Source organism: Octodon degus, unplaced genomic scaffold (genome assembly GCF_000260255.1).
Source record: "Octodon degus isolate 3935 unplaced genomic scaffold, OctDeg1.0 scaffold00069, whole genome shotgun sequence".
NCBI classification, from domain to species: Eukaryota; Metazoa; Chordata; class Mammalia; order Rodentia; family Octodontidae; genus Octodon; species Octodon degus.
Genome location: NW_004524645.1, coordinates 12,732,440 through 12,737,625, shown reverse-complemented (window position 1 = coordinate 12,737,625; position 5,186 = coordinate 12,732,440).

The window sequence follows — 5,186 nt, the reverse complement described above, 5'->3', positions numbered from 1 at the left end:
ATATGACTTTATACCAATAAGACCTCTTAATGGAACTGGGGAGTTGGCTTAGTGAGTAAGTGCCTTCCTGGCAATCACAAAGTCATGAGTTCGATCCCTTATACCACAACATATGTATATGAAATGTGATATTCTTTATATCATTCTATCTTCTGTGCATTCTGTTGCATTTTATTTTTTAAATTCTATTTAAATATATTTCTCAAGATGCATTCAACTGACTTTGTGAACCATAGCTGGGCTCCTGCCTCAATTAGGAGACATACAGAAAGTACATGGACTTGACTGTGTGAAGAAGGGTGAGTCTGGAACACTGAGCTTCAGGCACCAACAGGAATGGAGGGTATATATGCAGACATTAATTAAGAGAGTGCTGGGGCTGGGGAGATGGCTCAGTGGAATAAGCGCTTTGCTGGCAAGCGCAAGGGGCTGAGTTCAATCCTTGGTTCCGTAAAAAAAAAAAAATTAAATCTACATTAAGAAGTGCTGGGGCTGCCATAGCAAAGTGCCACAGGTGGGGTGTCATCAACAACAGAAATTTAAATCTTAGAGTTCTGGCGGCTGAAGCTCTAAAAGCAAGGTCCTAGCAGCATTGGTTTCCCCTAAGCCTTCTTTCTTGACTTGAACAAGCTGCCCTCTCACTGTCTATACAGTGTTTGCTCATGTTCTCACTGTTGGTGTTTCTTCTTCCCATAGTATTGAGCTAAGGCCTACCATAGCCACCTCAGTTTGATTTAATTACCTTCTATAAAGATATGAAGTCTAATATGGTTGTATTCTGGGGTACAGGAGTGCTGTTAGGATCTCAATGTAAGAATTTTGCACACAATTAGCACAATTAAATTCATAAAGAGAGAGAGAGATGGGGGAGAGAGAGAGGGGAAGAGAGAAAGAGAGAGAGAGAGAGAGAGAGAGAGAGAGAGAGAGAGAGAGAGAGAGAATGAATGTGTGTGAACCCTGCCAGTCTTTCAGGCAGAACAGTAGTGTTGTGAGTGTTGGAGGAGGAAAGTGTCTCCTGATAGGGACACTCAGAGCTTTAGGGGCCTCTCTTTCCTCCCACTCTTGGAGAGTCAGGGGCCTAAACTTGCCCTTAGGTTACCAATATAGGTTACCATTTTAATCTAGAAAGTTTTGTTGAAGTGCGAAAATAGTAGAGACATGAATGTACTTGACTAGAGTAAGCAGCTGGAGAAGGTTTTTATTATTTATTTATTTATTCATTTATTTTGTATTTTTAGGGAAGAGTCTACAGGGCAGGGTTTTCAGGGTCTCACTACTAGATCATACTCATAGTGATCTGCCTGTTTACAGCCTCCCAAGAGCTGGGATTACAGGCGTGCCACCACGCCCAGTCTCAATTCCATTTTAGCATGCCCTGGGGGTTGGGCCAGTACAGCCAGCCTGGGGATCAAACCCCTGGTCCCTGCACCTGCTTGCAGGCACTTTAATCTGCTGAGCTATTTGGCCGGTCCTTTGTGAAAGTTTTTAAAAACTGTTTTTTGGAAATCAGATAATCAAACTATGACAAATGAAACCAATTAGATATACAAAGAAGGTACCATAGTCTTGGAGATGCTGCTAAAATCTAAAATTTTAGATCTTATATTTTTTCAACAAGTACCTCTGATGGGCAGTAAATCTTATGATTAGGCAGAGAAGGAAGTAAATACAATAAAAATCATAACCAGAGTAATAATTGAAAAAATGCATGCATAATTTCAAGTTTAAGCAAAATACCAGTGGAAAAATACATATGTGCTGATGATTCACAGTCTAAAAAGAAAACAGGAGCAGCAAGCATGCTACAAATAAATGATCATCTTAGTAAAAAGAGAAGTTGATTGTGTTCAAGTAGTGAATTCTGAATTTAACTGCAAGTGTATGTACTTGCTTATATTAACAACTAATAAAAATCCTCATGATTGCATTTGGCTTACTGGTCAATTTTGGACTCAAGGGTTACTTATCATAATGAGAACTGGAAGTTCTTCTTGCAGTTGGAGGACGAACTTGTCTAATCTCAATATGCTATTTTTGAGAACATGTGAAGAACAGAATAGCATTTTCTTTACAAACCTTAACTTGCCACATCTTACAAAATCATTCCGTTTGGACACCTATATTAGGATGGTACCATCTCAGTTTTCCAGACTTGGAACAGCTCATTTCTTTCTCTGAGGCTTCATAAAAGCACTAGCAACTCAAGCTAATGCTAAATTAAGAAATCGACTGGTTCTCATCCAATGCAGCTAAACCAGATGGGCTGCGTTAGCAACATCCAGACTGTTTCCATCTATTTTTCATCCCAAATTTAATAGATGTGTGCATTGCCTGACTTTTTCATTTGTTAGCCTCAGGAGGGAGAAATGGATCACATTTTTAATACTCCCCTTTTGTAAGTATAAAATGATACTGTACCTTCCAGCTCATGAAAAAATAAAAATGAAATATAGGTCACCCAGTACTCCACTATCCACTTTAAGGTTTCAGCATAGTTTTTCCAATATTTTCAATGCATCTTATCATAAAAATCATGCTATATATATATAATTTTTTTATCCTGAATTACTTCCTTAAGACAATATCCATTCCACTTAAAACTCTTTCTAAGCATTATTTTTCTTGACTACTGGATATTTTGTTGCATGTTTCCAAGAGAAGTAGAGAGCAATACAGAGTAAGACCCAAGCCCCCACCCAAGAGTGTAGCTCAAACACCAGTGAAGAGCGGGTAAGTGGTGTATAAAGAAGTTCTCATCAGGACAACAAACCAAGATGAGACCCCAGTGATGGCCAAATAGCTCAGTGGATTAAAGAGCCTGCAAGCAGGCACAGGGGCCAGGTATTCCATCCCCAGGACTGCCATGTTGGCTCTGCCCAGGGGCACACTGAAATGGCAATTGAGACTGGATACCGTGGCACATGCCTGTAATCCCAGCTCCTGGGAGGCTGTAAATAGGTGGATCACTACAAGTCCGATCTAGTAATGAGACCCTGAACACCCTGTAGACCCTTCCCTAAAATACAGAAAAAAAAGAAAAGATTCAAAGATAGTGATAGTGAACTGTGAGGTGGAATGTTGAGAGGGAAGTGTTTGTTACAGGAGATTAAATGTACAAGCAAGAAGTGGACAAAATGTGTCATAATGTCTAAACCCTGAGCCCCAGCCAACTTTTGTACTTTGTGTGTGCTCCTGAGAGATCATTATAATATGAATACCTGTGTCATGCGTTCTCTAAGTCCTGCTTACCCTGCTTACCCAAAAACTTTAGTCCCTTGTCATGGCTTCCTTGAGTGCCTGGGGAAAAGCAAAAGATACCTTATGCATTTGTAACCATCAGTCTGGCCTACAGCATTTCATGGACATCTGCTTCTCTGAGTTTTGTCACAACTTTCTAAGCCCTCTGGGGAACGTATCTCTGCCTCACCCAGCCTTGTAAAGGGACAAATTCCAGGAAGTTCAGTCTGAGCCACCAATGATGCCACATCCCCCATATTCTTAAATTACCCAGCCACCCCTTCTGCAGCTACTCCCTTCACATTTTGTTCTTTAGGAAGAAGAGTTCCCATAGCAAAGTTGCCTGGGCTCTGAGGTGTACAGAAATTAAGCAGGTGGCCCTCTCCTTCACACATATAGTCCAGCCATCAATGAGTCCTACAGCGTCACAGCATGCTGTGCTGTTTCTCTTGGAATCTCAAAATGTGTTGGTGCATCTGCCTTATCACAACAAATCTATGCTTCTCTGGGTTAATTTTCCCTCCCTGTGAAGCAGCTACTATTGGCATCTTTTTCTTCCCTATTGAATCTACATGATATGTCTCTATAGACTGAAGCTCCAGCTGTGAGCTTGGGTCAATGCCTTCCTGCTTCAGTGCCCATGTGTAGCAGTCAATTCAAATCTCCACTCAGCGAATAGCAACAGCCAACATATTTGAGGCTCTGTGTTGGCCTAATTGCACCTCTGCTATATTGATTGAGTCACTCTCGTTGTAAGAATATTTTTCTAAATATTATTGGAATAAGCATCAGTTTGCATAAATATCTGGCAGTTATCTCTGGTACTACTTTCAGGAAGAGTCTTAAAACTGGAATTGTACAGTCAAAAGTTATAAACATTTAAAAGGGTCTTGATATATAGTACAAATTGCTTTTCATGGAGGTGGTTCCAGCTTGTACACCCACCTGTCATGATACACAGTAGAAAAGGCACATTTTAGAAGACATCCTTGCGTTTGTGAGGGTATCAGTGGATAATAGCTGTACTGTTTATTGGACTTGTAGCTAGAAAACTTTGATTTAAACTTTGGATTTAAAACTGTGTGGCTTTAAGGGGTAAAATTCCTAAAATTCACTTTCTTGACATTTGTAGTAAGATTAACGACGCTTCAGTAGAAGTACTGCAGTGCATGTGTGTGAGAAATTGCAGCCATGAAGTTTGAGTCATGCCCTCTTCCAGCTCTGCTTAGTAAATAGTTAATTTTGGAATCTAATTAGAGTTTACATCATATTTTTTAATGTATCTAGTACAGGGCCTACAGGGTCTCACTACACAGATTGGACTCCTAGTGATCCTCTTGTTTCCAGCTTCCCAAGCACTGGGATTATAGGTGTGCCCTGCCACGTCCATGTGTTGTTTTGTTTTTGAGACAGGGTCTCACCACATAGTTCAGACTGTTCTTGAACCCACAGTGTAGAGTATGCTGGCCTTGAACTTAATGATCCTCCTGCCTCACCCACCTGAATGCTGGAATTAGGTGTGTGCCAGCAGGTCCACCCTAGAGTTTACATTGTAGTGATCAACAGACAATCCTTCCCGGAAACCTTCACCAATGCCAAATAAGTAGAAATGGTCTTTTTCCTTTTCTTTTCTTTTGTTTTGTGGTGGTTGAGCATGGAAGCTGGTGGTGAGGACTTAATTGTAGACTTAGAAACAAAGGACCCAAGTAAGCCATTCCCTTCTCTTTTTCAACTGTAAACATTACACCACCCTAATGGTTTCCCCTGCTTCCATAATCCTAAAACAGGGAAGTTGTGTGAGCCATCTCCTCTTCCCTCCATTCACCCCTAATCACATCACCACCCTAATGATTATTCAAGGTTTTGTTTGCTTGTTTGCTTGTACCAGAGATCAAACAGAAGACCTTGTTATCTCCTTGGCTGATTATTCTGGTTTAAATTTTTTTTTT